At 39.0% G+C, this 18853-nt stretch overlaps 1 long non-coding RNA gene across 1 annotated transcript in view; it reads left to right on the forward strand.

The window, feature by feature from the left end:
- Nucleotides 1–18255, forward strand: part of LOC307183871 — a 59122-nt gene extending 40867 nt beyond the window's left edge. Inside the window, exon 3 of the long non-coding RNA XR_013827629.1 lies at nt 18025–18255. This is a non-coding gene — a long non-coding RNA (uncharacterized lncRNA). The remainder of the gene's footprint in view (nt 1–18024) is intronic.
- The last annotated feature ends 598 nt before the right edge of the window (nt 18256–18853 follow it).

Raw genomic sequence — 18853 nt, forward strand, 5'->3', positions numbered from 1 at the left:
CTGATGGTGCAGTGGTTAAGAATCCGCCTGCCAATGCAGGGGACACGGGTTCGAGCCCTGGTCCGGGAAGATCGCACATGCCGCAGAGCAAATAACTCATGTGCCACAACTACTGAGCCTGTGTGCTGCAACTACTGAAGCCCGTGCACCTAGAGCCCGTGCTCCACAACAAGAGAAGCCACCACAGGGAGACGCCCGCGCACCACAACGAAGGGTAGCCCCGGCTCACCGCCACTAGAGAAAGCCAGTGCACAGCAACAAAGACCCAACACAGCCAAAAATAAATAAACTTCAGGTTCCACAAAATCCAGACCCACCTGTGGCAAGAACAAAGTCACTGAGGCAAAGAAGTAGATATTCTTACCCCTAATAAGCTACAGAGGCCATAATTCATGTGCATCGTAAATATGAATTTACATGGAGGCTGAAATTGAGAGTGGATGCTTCTCAGAATTCCTGCTACATCTGTGATTCTATGGCCTGAAGCGCCATCCCTATTGATCCTTCTCTGTTGCAGATCAAGCCTGATGCAGAAACAATCTCTGGAAGAGGATAGCTAATGAAGGTAGCAGGGAAGATGGGTATTTCTCAAATTTTCATGAGGGATTCCAAAAGATATACTTCTTCCATTAGCACTGCCCTTTCCTTTGCTAACATCATGGTAAGCACAAGACAAATACTCAAACTGGCTGCTAAGATTCTAAGTGGTTTAAGAAAGCTGACCTTGGGGGGAATGTCTTCAATGTCATTTAACTTACATTCTTTTTTATTCAGTTGTGAAGTGCCCAGATGCCCAGGTTTTGTTTGTTTGTTTTAGCTTTGTTTTTGTTTCTTAAGAGAAAGTCAATTATCAATAGTAGCCTATTTGAAAACAGCATAATCAACGGCAGATTTTAAAAAAACAATGTGACTGTAAGTTCTTATCTGCCTTCAAGTACATAAAATAGGCAAGTAGTGCTTTGCTTTCCAAAGAGGTGTTCACTCTTAAAACACCTATGTTTTAAGGTGTTAAACATTTCACTCTATGAAATCCAAGGAGACTTTCAAATTATTTTAAAGACCCCTTGTGTGAAATTAACAATACATTTTTGAAACATGCCACTGTCACAGCTGCCCTCTGATGAGGTTTGGGTTCCAATCTGTGCCTCTCCAGCAGTCTGTGCGACCATTGCTGCCAGGTGGCATCGGCTTCCTCACAGCGTCCTCCTCCTGTCTGCCATGAGGGAATAAAACTGCATCTCCGGGCTTCCCTGGTGGCGCAGTGGTTGAAAGTCCGCCTGCCGATGCAGGGGACGCAGGTTCGTGCCCCGGTCTGGGAAGATCCCACATGCCGCGGAGCGGCTGGGCCCGTGAGCCATGGCTGCTGAGCCTGCGCGTCCGGAGCCTGTGCTCCGCAACGGGAGAGGCCACAACAGTGAGAGGCCCGCGTACTGCAAAAAACAAAACAAAAACAAAAACAACAACAACAAAAAAACTGCATCTCCCTGGGAAGCTTCCACTGGTGGCTCGGAAGAAATCTGTCTGCAGAGAAAAGATGTCAAGCGTACTTGGAAATTTGAATTATTGCTGTCGTCAGCACCTTGCTCCCCCTTAGTATTGAACCCTTGACACTGAAACAATTTGCTTATATGTAGTTATTGTAATTTGCCTGGGGCTTGCTGAAACATAGAGATTCATGGTTGTTTGTAGCTTTTTAAAAAGCAGAACATCTTTCTTTGTAAACTTAATGAGAAGAAAATTAGCAAACTGATAAGTAAGTTGCCTTAAAATGTTTCCAATTATCAATTTATTTTTTATTTTAAGAAAGTACCATCAGAGGTAACTATTCTAACTTAACAGGTTAAAGTTTAAAAATATATATATATATATATATATATATATATATATATCTCAGACATCTTTGCTGCTCCAAAGAAAAGTAGACAATCCTTGGTTTAAGGCTAAGCACATCCCCAAAGAAAGAAAAAAGAAAGAATTAGAAAGGAAAGAAAAATGCTGAGACCATCTGTAAACTTGGACCTGCATCTTTGTGCTTCAGGGACAGTTGTGACAATTGTCCTGATGAAAGGGAATTTATGGGTGTAAGTCAGTTGTGCCAATGTAGCTCTGGCATATAGCTGTGGGTGCAGTTGGTGAATGCAAAATCAGCCATTTGCAAGAAAACATTTTTTCACCTTCACAAGATCCTCAAAGGTTTTCCATCAGCCTTTCACTATGAAATAATCTGTGTCTGACTTATTCTTTCTTAGACCATTGGAAAGACTTTGAGGAGATCCTTGATCAATTTATATCCCAACATTGCATGATCTTAAGGAAGAAATTTTCAATCACTTCAAAAATTAGTTCCTCAGTAACTGACTTGCTTATACTATTATGGTAAGAATTGATAAAGTAGATTAAATAGGTAAGATTTCTACCTACAAAAGTGTGACTTGAATTCAACTTGCTCTCAACCCACAACATGTGGCCATTATGAAAATGCTAGCGAAATAGTTCTTTGGAAGAAAGTTTAAATAACCATGTCAGACGGTCATTTTTCTACCATTGGTTCTACTTCAATGCTCCCAAAACAGCATTATTTTATTTTTCTTATTAATTTAATTTATTTAACCTGAGACTTTTATAGGATGGAGAGGGAAATTTAACGTAAGTGCAGGATAATAGAGAATAATGAATTACGATTTCCAAGGCTATGCTTTCTTTTAGTTTTTGACATATAAGCATTTTTCAGCATATACAGTACACTTACTCATACAACTGAACTTTCTCCCCAGGGCTGGGGCTGAGGGGAGGAGTACAAAACTTGAGGAGACAGGCTCTCTCAGAGTCGAGTGAACACACTTCAGCTTTGCCCCCTGGGTGCCTTACTTGCCTCACCTTAGCCCTGGCCCTATTGGTCCCAGTCCCACAGGAGTAACAGCCAATCTGCTAAATTCACATTCATATAGCTGTTATTTTGTCCAGGCACAAGCGTCTGGTCATATTTGCTTCCTAACTCTCCATCCAAGTGAAAGAGAATAAATAACTGGCTTCAAATTCTAATTGCAGGCTAAGAATTATACCATTAATTTCTATTCTATATGGAAAGAAAACTCATCCTGTTTTATTAAGACAACTTTGTTCTTAATATTGTGTGGAAGATATCTTGGGTGCAAATTATTGCGTGATCCTGTTTTCCTAATGACTTGGGGAAATACATGGTTTATGTCAAAAGCTGAAACTTTGACCACAAGATTCATGATCAGTTTTTCCCATCACTGATTGTGATTGAAGCAAATTACAATACCATGTCTTCTTACAAATTCTTTCATTGATCCACATTTGTTTCTTGCTTTTAATGTTGAAACATACTTTTCAGATTCGTGTCTAGCATTGAATTACCTCAGGCAAGTGACGATTCTTCTGTACATTATTTGTGTTATCGAATAGTGATAAGTCTATGCAAAGCTAAGATCTTCTGCTGTAACAAGATGGTAGGTAATAACGAGAGCATTTAGAAAATATGACTTAATCCTAAAATATTGTGTTTGATTTTAATAATACATATCAAATTGTGGTTTGAAAATTTATTGGTGATATCATTGCAGAGTCCTAGAAAGGACCTCTGGCAATTGCTTGTGTAGTAAGTCATTGCTTTCCAAGCAAAGCATAAGGCCCAGTCAGTATCTTTATGAGTAAAGGATCTTGTGGAGAGAAATGTTTGGAAGTCTGTTTCTGAAGCATTTCAAAAAGACTAGGGGAACAATGGCTATCTTCCCATAGGAAGAATTTAGAATTGCACTTCACAAGAGTGGGCTTGACAGCGTGAAGCAAGGGTTTGTCCATCTCTGGTTTGGGGGATATAGCTGAGTGGCAGTCATCTGTCCTTATCTGCAGAATCCTGGCTAACCTTTCTCTTCACCACATTATATTCTTCCTTATCATGCGCAGTAAACGCCGCTAAGGTACTAGCACATGGCATTCATTGGGCATTGTGTTTATATATAGGTTTAAAGAAATTGTCAGTTACAGCCAGGATCCCAGGCTAAGGGGTGGGAGAAAAAGGGCCTCCCCAGCCAGTTGAAGCACCGTCTCCATTTTGGACTCTCAGCCCTCGAGTCAAGTAGAAGCTTCTGGAAGTTCCCCCAGCAGAAGCACATGCTCTCTGGAGACCGTGGGGGAGACCTAAACTGTGGAAAGCACTATCGATCAGAGAGAGGAACAAGCCCTGATAGCAAATCCAGTAGAAACCTCACCACCTTTTTTTTTCTGAAGACCTTTTCAAATCCTTCTCTAGTCACTGAGTAGAAAGCAGTAAATTAGAGCAGCAGGCTCAGAATTTGGAAGCCTCTGGTAAGTGGGGCAGGCTGAGTTATTGCTTTCTGTAACCCTCCCGCCTGCCCAGGAGTCATACATAATTGAGAAGGAGGTAAATAAGAATTAAATACCTTAAGTCTCTTTTTTTCCCTGTCCTTTGATTACACCACGATTTTATTTATGATTCCCCAAAGAGAAAGAAATTTCCCTTATGTGCCATTGCTTTTGTAAATTGTTCAAGAATCACAAAAATGAAATACTTCACAGCGGGTTTTTCTCTGTTGCCTCTTTCCTGCTGTACTGACCCCTTTAAAGTGATGCTTTACCTCGTCCACAGCCACCCTATCCCCACCTCCTCCGAATACAACTGCCTTCATTTCACTGTATCTTATTTACCAAAGAAGATCAAATACGTCTCAAGTCCACACTGAACCTGGTGCCATGTTCACTGGCCCTGGCCAGGTTTTTCATCATATGATATTGTTCTGTGTCTCTGGGGTAGTGTTTAAGGTAGACAGTTCACATTTTTTGTTTTGTATTTGTGTTAAGAATTGAGTGAGCAGCTACACTCAATTCTGTGAAGAGTGAACAGTGAATAGAGGAAATGCAAACAACTCAGGTTTGGTTTGGTTTCAAATATTATTTTCAGTAGCTTGGGTGGAGCGGGGGCACATAAGAAAATGTTTACCTGAATTATCTGTGCAGTCTCCCAAAGTTGCACATTTCTTTGCCCAAACAGATAGAATTTGATATATGAGCTCTCTGAATCTGGAAGTTTCTAGCAATTGGTTCTTTTCTTTAAACAAAATTTCAGGACTTTTTTTTGTATCACTTAGTCCCACCACCAGGAAATTTAAGAGGTTGGGGATACAGATTCTTTTTTCATGTCATCTTCCAGCTGGAGGGAATTCCTTTTAATAGAAAGGATTTGGAGTGTGAATAACAGGTTAAATGATGTCAAGGCACAGACCAACGTGATACCGTAATGATGAAACCTTCATATAATGATTCTTACCAGATTTTAAGGGCGGGTGGGGAGGGGTGAAATGCAGTGAGAAATAAAATCTGCCACACATGACAGGCAGGATTCTTTTTTGACTCAAGGTTACCAAATATTCTGACCTTCTACCCTTTGAGATTTTTCTACCACTCCAGCAGAGCAGAGAAAAACATGCTTGAGGAAGAAATAAAGCCCAAGATAGAGGACAAGTGACAGGGCAATGGCATGAAGGGGTATTTTATTCGAGGGAATGCAACTATAATAGGAACTCAGAGTCAGAAAAATTGAAAGTCTCTTTCCCACCCATTTATTGAATTCACTTTAAGCTCCACAGTCTGCCTGGAATGAAACCCTGGGATTTTTTCCCCCTTAGTAAATTTCAGTCATATGTGCCCTTGTACTGTGTGCACTGTATTTTTTCATAGATACTCTTTATTTTATATTATCTATTACTATGTACATTTTACATATGTATATTTCAGTGTACTATATTCATCGTATACCTATTCATATCATATATATAAAGAATGGTATGCCAAAATCATGTTCTATATGGGCAATTTAAGAGATTTCAAGAGTCCTTTTGGCTCTACTCAACTTTCACTTTATACACTGACTCTACAAATTAATCCCCATGTATGATCAGTGTAATAATTATGCTGTTTTGGTTAAGTTTCAGTGCCTAAGCTCAGACAAGTCATAGCTTCAGTAAATGAAAGACCCTGCATGTTCATTCATGCAAAGTCTGTCAGAGAGTTTTGAGGAATCACAGAAAATGGAAGAGATGCCAGAGGAGTAAGAAATAGAAAAATATACCAATTTTCAAAAGGAGGATAAAGATATATTCCAGAAATTAAAACTATAAAACTCATTTGACACTGATCTCTAGCAACAAAAAGCAATTTCAGGATATTTAAATAATTTGGAAGCATTTAGGAAATGATTACAATTAGCCAGCATGGTTGCACTAAGAATAATTATAACAAGGAAAGCTAATTTCTTTATTCTATCATATTCTTCCACTGCTTTTTAAGGAAAAGCCATAAAGATGGTATATCTTAATTTATTATATTCTAATGGGAAAAATGAAGAATACCATTAACTTATGAATTGCCGTCAAATGAGAGGGAGCTTTTAGTCAAGTCCTTCACTAATTTGCACTGAGTTTCGTCTTGTCCAATATTTTTCTTTAATATCTTGGATGAAAAGTGTAGAGCAATTATATCTTGTTTGTGAATTACAAAAAGCTAGACAGGAGAGCAATTTCAGAAAATTAGTATTACCAAAAAAATCCTCAGTAAACAACTTGAAGAGCAAAGCTTATAAAACTTTATTTACTAAGAAGAAATGTAAAGATCACCACTGAGTACAAATCTTAACTTTGCATGCACAGAATTAGGCAGATCTGTCTTAAGTACAGAGCTTGTGGAAAGAACTAGACTTTTTTGTTGATTGAAGGTGTAACATGAGCCAGTCGTGTGAAATATCTGCCAAGAAAACACCGGCAGTCTTTGGTTACATTTCCAGTCCCCAAGAAAATGGGAGGTTATCTTCCCACCAAGCTGCATACTAGTTGACCACACATGGAGTATTGTATTGACTTCAAGGGAACACATCTTAAATCTAATCCATCGTCAACATGACAGAATTTCAAATATTTGAAGACAGCTTTCAAGCTGCCTCCTCCAAGCTCAGTATTGCTCTTCTTAACAGAACAAGGTGTTGTGTCATCAGGACAATTCCTTGTTAATAATACCGCTCTCTGCACATTTGTCAACAACTCTTTGTAAATGCGTCACACGGGATTGGATGGGATGCCAGATGTAGAATGGCTAGCATAGAAGGGTGTAGGACCTTCACCTGCCCTGTGCAAGTTATTTTTGTATTTATCAAGTCTAAGATTATAGTGAAGCTACATCACACATTCATGTGACTTACAGTAATACTACTATACGTTTCAGCAAAAACAAATAAAAAGGAACATTGCCCACCCACTAAATATGCCTCTGAGTAAACATGAGATGAGAATGTGAATCTGGACACTCATGGGTCATAAATTTAATATTTCCTATAGTTAGGGCTAAATATGATTCAAGAGTTTACAGATGGGTGTTTTTCCTCACCCCTAGATACATTGCCACTCTTTATGGGAAATTTTAGATTTTCAAGGTATTTGACTCAGTGAAAATCTTGTCTTTTTTTGACTTTTGATAACCATGTAAGATGCAACTCTTCTGTATATCTTGTTTTTCTTGGCAGTAACCTCACATTTTTTAACTTATAGGCAATTTTTAACATCACCAAATGCTTGTTAAATCAATTCTACTCTATGTTATACTTCTAGAGTTGTTTTATTTTGTTTGAACCTAAGTATAGAATTTTATGTTTAATTCCTAGTATATTTCTTCCTATTTGACTCATCATTACAGATGATTGCTTTGTGGTATCAAATTGCTATTATACTCAGCCTTATGTCATCCAGTTTCCATGATAAGCCAAGGCCTGACCCCCCCCCCCTTTTGGTCACCATTAGAGATTCATTAAGACGTTTGCATGAACTATATTTCACTGATTCTACAAATGCACATTTTTCCACATTTTTACATCTTTAAAATTATGTCTTAAAATCAGTGAGATCGTCAAGAGACAAGGAAACAAGCCATAGACTAAGAGAAAATATTTGCAAAAGACACATCCAATAAAGGACTATTATCTAAAATATACAAAGAACTCTTGAAACTTAATAAGAAGAAAATGAATAATCCAATTAAAAGTGGGCCAGGGGGCTTCCCTGGTGGTGCAGTGGTTGAGAGTCCGCCTGCCGATGCAGGGGACATGGGTTCACGCCCCGGTCCGGGAAGATCCCACATGCCATGGAGCGGCTAGGCCCGTGAGCCATGGCCGCTGAGCCTGCGCTTCTGGAGCCTGTGCTCCACAACGGGAGAGGCCACAACAGCGAGAGGCCCGCGTACAGCAAAAAAAAAAAAAAAAAAAAAAGTGGGCCAAAACTTTAATAGACATCTCACCAAAGAAGACTCTGATGGCAAGTAAGCATATGAAAATATGTTCAATATTATATGTAATCAGGAAATTGAAAATTAAGACAATGAGATACCACTATGGAACTATTAGAATGGCCAAAATCCAGAACACTGACAACACCAAATGCTGGTGAGGATGTGGAGCAACAGGAACTCTCATTCATTGCTGGTGGGAATGCAAAATGACACAGTTACTTTGGAAGACAGTTTGGTGGTTTCTTACATAACTAAACATACTCTGACCATATGATCCAGTAATCAGTCTCCTTCAATTGAAAACTTATCCACACAAAAACCTGCAAACAGATGTTTATAGCAGCTTTATTCATGATTGCCAAAACTTAGAAGAAGCCAAGATACCCTTCAGTAGGTGAGTGGATAAACTGTGGTACATCCAATCAATGGAATATTATTCAGCAGTAAAAAGAAATGAGCTATCAAGCCATGAAAAGAATGGAGGAACCTTAAATGCATATTATTAAGTAAAAGAAGCCAGTCTGAAAAGGCTACATAGTGTGTGGCTCAAACTATATCATCTGGAAAACACAAAACTTTGGAGACAGTAAAAAAATTAGTGGTTGCCAGGGGTTGGGAGTAAAGAAGGATGAAAAGGTAGAGCACAGATTTTTAGGACAGTGAAACTACTCCGGATGATACTACAATAGTGGATACATGTCATTATACATTTGCTCAATCCCATAGAATGTACAACACCAAGCGAGAACCCTAATGTAAACTATAGACTTTGGGTGATAATAAAGTGTCAATGTAGGTTTATCTATTTTAACAAATGTACCATGCTAGTACGGGAGGTCAACAGTGAGGGAGGCTATGTATATGGGGGCGACTAGGGGTATATGGGGCCTCTGTACTTTCCATTCAATTTTGCTGTGAACCTAAACATTTTCTAAAATATAAGTTTACTAATAAAAAATCAAAATCAGTGCGATCTTAAAATACCTGTTGGCCAGGTGACAGCCCTGACATAGCGGTCATCACCTGTGCATACAGCAACATAGTCATTGCTGCTCATATTATCAGCACTTCAAATGAATTATGTGCAGTGTTGGGACTTTTCATATTAACTTTAAAATATCTTCAAAAATATACACTATGATTCAACTTGGAAACAAAAAGATATTATAGATGTGAACAGCACAGAAACAGAGCGGGGGGTGCATATTTGATGTTAGTGCAGCAAAGAATTGCCATTGCAGTAAATGACCCAAACTATATTTTCTCAAGAATATAGGACCTAGGAAAGGATAGTCACCACACATGCATGAAGTCATGCTGTATTTTATTCCTGAGATAAGCACACAAAGACTATCACATGGCAGTAATGTATGTAAGCGAAAATTTTAAAATCCCTGAGGCTAGAGCAAAGAAATTTTATGCACTGAGAAAAAGCTGTTGTGACAATGTCATATGACTTAAGTCATAAAAATACAAAAGCAAGTCTAGTCAAATAGGAAATGCTGAAAAAAAGCTGAGTATTCTTTAACATGCCTCAGAATTAGACTGTCAATGCTAAAGGAGTCTCTACAGAGACCTAGGAGCATAAATAAGTTTAAAAGCCCTTTCAGTAAGTGTAAAATAAAAATTCTAAGTGATTAGAAAGCACATAATAGTTTTAAAGGCAGCAATTTTTTTTAGTAGTATACAAAATAATGGTGAGTCTTATAATCAATAGCATCTCAAGTCAAAGAAATATGATTTTACCAACTTACAGACTTAATCTATACATTCATTGATGATAAAACTTCCATGGTCCCTTAGAAGAATTGACGAGTGAACTGGCTAGTAGGCATTTTCCCTTGATAGATGGGAGGGTCAATATAAAACACTGCACATGCAAGGTCTACACAGGACAATAAAAAGAGTTGTGCATGGTTGTAAACGGGTGAATACAATCAACAGAGCTGCCTAATTCAATTAAGTAATTCAGTGACTGAAACTTGATGCACCTGGATCAATTGGAGCAGAACAAGCATAACTACTCTTAAACATACTGTTCTGGTGAAACTTGTGTACCTGTGTCTGTACACTTTGAAACATTTGATCAGTTAAAAGAACCTAAAATCCTAATTTGGGAGGCAGGAAATTTTTTTTAAACCAAGTTTATAGTTACAGGACACCCTAGTCTAAAATAACTAGTCAAAAGTAACTAATCTAAGCACCTTCACTACTAGAATTGCCTCTTAATTGTTCTACCTGCATCCATTTTGGCTCCCATCAGCCTATTCTCCATGCTTTTCTAAGTGCAAATGCACAAACACTAACAAATTTTAACATCTGAGTCATTTCTTCTTGCTCTTAAGAAAAATTCAAAACTCCTTCCCATGGCTTGATCCGGATTCCCTCTCTAGCCACATCTTACTTCATGACTGTGCTTTTGGCACAAGAACACAATTTTTCAGTACCTTATTTGAGCCATGTTCCCACTCATCAATGAGTTCTCTGCTTGGCGTTCACTTACCATTTTCCCTCATTTGGTAAGCTCTCATTCATCCTTCGGCTGCCAACTCAGTTGTCACTCCCTGAGAGAAGCCCAGTCTCCCTGACTAGGTCAAGTTCACCTGTCTCACACACTTACAGTACCACGTCTCTCTATCTCATTGCAGTTAACATGGTTAAAAAGAAAATATTGTTATAACAAACGGCGGAGGAAATTTGTTTAATAAAAAGGGCTGAGAACATTCTAGAATTGAAGAAAGACATAGTCTGAGATTGAAGAAACATGGAAAATCCCAAGAAAAATATAAAAGCAAATTGATGCCTAGACACTCATAAATAAATTACAGAAAATCAAAACTAAAAGTGAAAATCTGTAAAGAGAAGACATTACTTAGAATGGCAATCACATTTAGAGAAGAATTCTAGTTAGCAGCAATAAAAGATAATAAAATAATATCTTCAGAGGCGAATGAAAATATTCTCAAATCAGAATTCTATAAATAGCCAAACTATTATTCAAGAATTTAAAAAAAATCATTTTCAAAGACCAAAAGATTATTTTACCTAGAGACTGCAATGGTTAATTTTATGTTTCAATTTGGCTAGGTCATGGTACCCAGATATTTGGTCACACATTATTCTAGATGTTTCCATGAAGCTATTTTTTAGATGATATTAACATTTAAACCAGTAGATTTTGAGTACAGCATATTACTCAACAAGATGTGGGTGAGCCTCATCTGATCAGTTGGTCTTAATAGAAAAAAACTGACCTCCCTGAAAGAGTAAGAGAGTTCTGCCAGTAGATAACCTTCCAATTCAAACTGCAACTCTTCCCTGGGTTTCCTCCACAATCTCATGATCTCATGAAACACTTCAATCTTTCTCTCCCTCCCTCCCCTCCCAATTCTCTTCCCCTTCTCTTTCCTTCCCCTTCCCTCCCCTCCCCTCCCTTCTCCTCTCTTTCCCTCCCTCTCTTCTGTTTCTGTGGAGAACCCTGACTAATACATAGAACTACACTAAAAAGTCATGTATTAAAAGTTATACTTTGATAAGGAAAAAAAATAACCCAGAAATAAGGGATGGATTACACTATTACAAGGACAATAAGGAGAGAAAACCAGAAAAACAGTAACATGCTGACAAATATAAATAAATATTGACTGTTTAAAAAGCAAGGACAGGGAGGGGCTTCCGGGAAGATGGCGGAAGAGTAAGACGCAGTGATCACCTTCCTCCCCACAGACACACCAGAAATACATCTACACGTGGAACAACTCCTACAGAACACCTACTGAACGCTGGCAGAAGACCTCAGACCTCCCAAACGGCAAGAAACCCCCCCACGTACCTGGGTAGGGCAAAAGAAAAAAGAATAAACAGAGACAAAAGGATAGGGACGGGACCTGCACCGGTGGGAGGGAGCTGTGAAGGAGGAAAGGCTTCCACACACCAGGAAGCCCCTTCGCGGGCGGTGGCTGCGGGTGGCGGAGGGGGAAGCTTCGGAGCCGCGGAGGAGAGCACAGCAACAGGGTGCGGGGAACAAAGCGGAGAGATTCCCGCACAGAGGATCGGTGCTGACCGGCACTCACCAGCCTGAGAGGCTTGTCTGCTCACCCGCCGGGGCGGGCGGGGCTGGGAGCTGAGGCTCGGGCTTCGGTTGGAGCACAGGGAGAGGACTGGGGTTGGTGGCGTGAACACAGCCTGCAGGGGGTTAGTGCGCCATGGCTAGCCGGGAGGGAGTCCGGGGAAAAGACTGGACCTGCCGAAGAGGCAAGAGACTTTTTCTTCCCTCTTTGTTTCCTGGTGCGCGAGGAGAGGGGATTAAGAGCGCTTCTTAAAGGAGCTCCAGAGACGGGCGCGAGCCGCGGCTAAAAGCGCAGACCCCAGAGACAGGCATGAGACGCTGAGGCTGCTGCTGCCACCACCAAGAAGCCTGTGTGCAAGCACAGGCCACTATCCACACCCCCCTTCCCGGGAGCCTGTGCAGCTCGCCACTGCCAGGGTCCCGGGATCCAGGGACAACTCCCCCCGGAGAACGCACGGCGCACCTCAGGCTGGTGCAACATCACGCTGGCCTCTGCCGCTGCAGGCTCGCAGAATAAATCCAAGGAGAAATGTGCTAAGACACATATTAATCAAACTGTCAAAAATTAAATACAAAGAAAACATATTAAAAGCAGCAAGGGAAAAACAACAAATAACACACAAGGGAATCCCCATACAGTTAACAGCTGATTGTTCAGCAGACACTCTGCAAGCCAGAAGGGACTGGCAGGACATATTTAAAGTGATGAAGGGGAAAAACCTGCAACCAAGATTACTCTACCCAGCAAGGATTTCATTCAGTTTGATTGAGAAATTAAAACCTTTACAGACAAGCAAAAGCTGAGAGAGTTCAGCACCACCAAACCAGCTCTACAACAACTGTTAAAGGAACTTCTTGAGGCAAGAAACACAAAAGAAGGAAAAGACCTAGAATAACGAACCCAAAACAATTAAGAAAATGGGAATAGGAACATACATATCGATAATTACCTTAAATGTAAATGGACTAAATGCTCCCACCAAAAGACACAGATTGGCTGAATGGATACAAAAACAAGACCCATATATTTGCTGTCTACAAGAGACCCACTTCAGACCTAGAGACACATACAGACTGAAACTAAGGGGATGGAAAAGGATATTTCATGCAAATGGAAACCAAAAGAAAGCTGGAGTAGCAATTCTCTTATCAGACAATATAGACTTTAAAATAAAGACTGTTAGAAGAGGCAAAGAAGGACACTACATAATGATCAAGGAATTGATCCAAGAAGAAGATATAACAATTGTAAATATTTATGCACCCAACATAGGAGCACCTCAATACATAAGGCAAATACTAACAGCCATAAAAGTGGAAATCGACAGTAACACATTCATAGTAGGGGACTTTAACACCCCACTTTCACCCATGGACAGATTATCCAAAATGAAAATAAATAAGGGAACACAAGCTTTAAATGATACATTAAACAAGATGGACTTAATTGATATTTATAGGACATTCCATCCAAAAACAACAGAATACACATTTTTCTCAAGTGCTCATGGAACATTCTCCAAGATATATCATATCTTGGGTCACAAATCAAGCCTTGGTAAATTTAAGAAAATTGAAATTGTATCAAGTATCTTTTCCAACCACAACGCTATGAGTCTAGAAATAAATTACAGGAAAAGATCTGTAAAAAATACAAACACATGGAGACTAAACAATACACTACTTAATAACGAAGTGATCACTGAAGAAATCAAAGAGGAAATTTAAAAATACCTAGAAACAAATGACAATGGAGACACAACGACCCAAAATCTATGGGATGCAGCAAAAGCAGTTCTAAGAGGGAAGTTTATAGCAATACAATCCTATCTCAAGAAACAGGAAACATCTCGAACAAACAACCTAACCTTGCACCTAAAGCAATTAGAGAAAGAAGAACAAAAATCCCCCAAAGTTAGCAGAAGGAAAGAAATCATAAAAATCATATCAGAAATAAATGAAAAAGAAATGAAAGAAACGATAGCAAAGATCAATAAAACTAAAAGGTGGTTCTTTGAGAAGATAAACAAAATTGATAAACCATTAGCCAGACTCATCAAGAAAAAAAGGGAGAAGACTCAAATCAATAGAATTAGAAATGAAAAAGGAGAAGTAACAACGGACACTGCAGAAATACAAAAGATCATGAGAGATTACTACAAGCAACTCTATGCCAATAAAATGGACAACCTGGAAGAAATGGACAAATTCTTAGAAATGCACAACCTGCCAAGACTGAATCAGGAAGAAATAGAAAATATGAACAGACCAATCACAAGCACTGAAATGGAAACTGATTAAAAATCTTCCAACAAACAAAAGCCCAGGACCAGATGGCTTCACAGGCGAATTCAATCAAACATTTAGAGAAGAACTAACACCTATCCTTCTCAAACTCTTCCAAAATATAGCAGATGGAGGAATACTCCCAAACTCATTCTACGAGGCCACCATCACCCTGATACAAAAACCACACAAAGATGTCACAAAAAAGAAAACAACAGGACAATATCACTGATGAACATAAATGCAAAAATCCTCAACAAAATACTAGCAGACAGAATCCAACAGCACATTAAAAGGATCATACACCATGATCAAGTGGGGTTTATTCCAGAAGTGCAAGGATTCTTCAATATACCCAAATCAATCAACGTGATACACCATATTAACAAATTGAAGGAGAAAAACCATTTGATCATCTCAATAGATGCAGAGAAAGCTTTCGACAGAATTCAACACCCATTTATGATAAAAACCCTGCAGAAAGTAGGCATAGAGGGAACTTTCCTCAACATAATGAAGGCCATATATGACAAACCCACAGCCAACATCATCCTCAATGGTGAAAAACTGAAACCATTTCCACTAAGATCAGGAACAAGACAAGGTTGCCCACTCTCACCACTCTTATTCAACATAGTTTTGGAAGTTTTAGCCACAGCAATCAGAGAAGAAAAGGAAATAAAAGGAATCCAAATCGGAAAAGAAGTAAAGCTGTCACTGTTTGCAGATGACATGATACTATACATAGAGAATCCTAAAGATGCTACCAGAAAACTATTAGAGCTAATCACTGAATTTGTTAAATTCGCAGGATACAAAATTAATGCACAGAAATGTCTTGCATTCCTATACACTAATGTTGAAAAATCTGAAAGTGAAATCAAGAAAACACTCCCATTTACCATTGCATCAGAAAGAATAAAATACCTAGGAATAAACCTACCTAAGGAGACAAAAGACCTGTATGCAGAAAATTATAAGACACTGATGAAAGAAATTAAAGATGATACAAACAGATGGAAAGATATACCATGTTCTTGGATTGGAAGAATCAACATTGTGAAAATGACTCTACTACCCAAAGCAATCTACAGATTCAGTGCAATCCCTATCAAACTACCAATGGCATTTTTCACAGAACTAGAACAAAAAATTTCACAATTTGTATGGAAACACAAAAGACCCCGAATAGCCAAATCAATCTTGAGAACGAAAAACGGAGCTGGAGGAATCAGGATCCCTGACTTCAGACTCTACTACAAAGCTACAGTAATCAAGACAGTATGGTACTGGCACAAAAACAGAAAGATAGATCAATAGAACAGGATAGAGAGCCCAGAGATAAACCCACACACATATGGTCACCTTATCTATGATAAAGGAGGCAGGAATGTACAGTGGAGAAAGGACAGCCTCTTCAATAAGTGGTGCTGGGAAAACTGGACAGGTACATGTAAAAGTATGAGATTAGATCACTCCGTAACACCGTACACAAAAATAAGCTAAAGATGGATTAAAGACCTAAATGTAAGGCCAGACACTATCAAACTCTTACAGGAAAACATAGGCAGGACACTCTATGACATAAATCACAGCAAGATCCTTTTTGACCCACCTCCTAAGAAATGGAAATAAAAACAAAAATAAACAAATGGGACCTAATGAAACTTCAAAGCTTTTGCACGGCAAAGGAAACCATAAACAAGACCAAAAGACAACCCTCAGAGTGAGAGAAAATATTTGCAAATGAAGCAACTGACAAATGATTAATCTCCAAAATTTATAAGCAGCCTATGCAGCTTAATAACAAAAAAACAAAGAACCCAATCCAAAAATGGGCAGAACACCTAAATAGACATTTCTCCAAAGAAGATATACAGACTGCCAACAAACTACAATGAGATGTCATTTCACACCAGTCAGAATGGCCATCATCAAAAAATCTAGAAACAATAAATGCTGGAGAGGGTGTGGAGAAAAGGGAACCCTCTTGCACTGTTGGTGGGAATGTTAATTATACAGCCACTGTGGAGAACAGTATGGAGGTTCCTTAAAAAACTACAAATAGAACTACCATATGATCCAGCAATCCCACTACTGGGCATATACCCTGAGAAAACCATAATTCAAAAAGAGTCATGTACCAAAATGTTCATTGAAGCTCTATTTACAATAGCCTGGAGATGGAAACAACCTAAGTTTCCATCATCGGATGAATGGATAAAGAAGATGTGGCACATATATACAATGGAATATTACTCAGCCATAAAAAGAAACGAAATTGAGCTATTTGTAATGAGGTGGATAGACCTAGAGTCTGTCATACAGAGTGAAGTAAGTCAGAAAGAGAGAGACAAATACCGTATGCTAACACATATATATTGAATTTAAGAAAAAAAAATGTCATGAAGAACCTAGGGGTAAGACAGGAATAAAGACACAGACCTACTAGAGAATGGACTTGAGGATATGGGGAGGGCGAAGGGTAAGCTGTGACATAGCGGGAGAGAGGCATGGACATATATACACTACCAAACGTAAGGTAGATAGCTAGTGGGAAGCAGCCACATAGCACAGGGAGATCAGCTCGGTGCTTTGTGACTGCCTGGAGGGGTGGGATATGGAGGGTGGGAGGGAGGGAGACGCAGGAGGGAAGAGATGTGGGAACATATGTATATATATAACTGATTCATTTTGTTGTAAAGCAGAAACCAGCACACCATTGTAAAGCAATTATACCCCAATAAAGATGTTTAAAAAAAAAGGAAGGACAATAAAATACTAGACATCAATACATAGAAAATATGAGGGACATAGAGTAAAAATGCTCTAAGTTTCTTGTATTAACAACCTTAGACTTATTAAGTATGCATTTAAAAATTGAGGGGTAGCCACTTAAAAGGACAAGTTTTGGATTACTTCTAAAAGATCAGATTAAAGAAAATTCACTTAAACCAAGACAAAAAAGAGAAGTAAAGCAAAGGAAAAAAAAAGAAAGGAAATTTGAAAACATTATCGTCATCATCATAAATATCAATAACCTCAATAAAAGTCACTAAATAAATTTGCTTATTAAGAGACAGAGACTCTCAGATTGAATGAAATACAAAATCCACATGGATAGGTCTTATATAATGTTGACTAAAAAGAGGAAGTTACAGAAAGAGAATTAATGTAAATTTTTAAAACTCAAAAAACAATTCTATATATAGTCTATAAATATATTCCTATGTACTAGAAGTACGAAAACATGAGCACACATCTACTTCAGGTTGCTACTCATGTCTAGGGGGGAGTGGAAATGGGATTTATTTTTGAGATATGTGCAAAAGAGAAAAACACTCTCTGTTTTGCAGTTTAGGTTCTTTCATGGTTATTACCTGCCATGTCAGGTGAGTCCCATCTGGATGACCGACTGTCCTATACCAAGGTTGAAAACCGATTCTACAGTGTCACCTGGAGTGTGTTAAGAAATGGGCTTTATTGCTTAAAGAGAAAACTCGTGTGGAAATCATGATCTGCAAGGGAAGACGCCACGTCTCCATCACTCTACCATCCTACAGAGATCGGTGAGTCTATGGGCAGTTGGAGGGACATTGCCCTTCTGTTTTTCTGCTTTTTTATAGGGTAAGGCAAGAAAGCTGCCTTATTCATTGGGGAGTACACTGGCTGCCTGGTGCCAGGAGGTCAGGATTTTGGATGTTAGCTGTTTACAGCGTTGTCTGGGAAAATTAGCTGCCCTTCACTTGAAGATCCTGGGGCCCACAGAAGTTTGCCAAACCGCTGCCTGGGTTAGAGACCACGAGAGCTGTGGGAAGCCGAGCTTGGGTGTAGACTCTCCAGCAAGGAGTTGGGGGTGCCAGTAGTCTCAGCTGGACTGTTGCCCAAACAACCTAGGGTGGGTTCCAAGATCATTTTCAAAAAACATAGATCAATGCACTATGGTATCTGTAATGTTTTATTTCTTTTTTAAAAAGGGGGCAGGGGGAGGAGTGGGGAATCTAAAACAAAGACCACAACATACTAACAGTTGTTCAGCCTCAGTGGTATGTACATAAATGCTTGTTTCACTCCCTTCTGCACTATATTTGAAAGACCCCCTTCCCGGGAAAGTGGGGGTGGGATGAATTGGGAGATTGGGATTGAATAGATACACTACTATGTATTATAAAATAGGTGACTAAT

This window comes from Stenella coeruleoalba (assembly GCF_951394435.1).
Source record: "Stenella coeruleoalba genome assembly, chromosome: 3".
In the NCBI taxonomy this organism is placed as follows: Eukaryota; Metazoa; Chordata; class Mammalia; order Artiodactyla; family Delphinidae; genus Stenella; species Stenella coeruleoalba.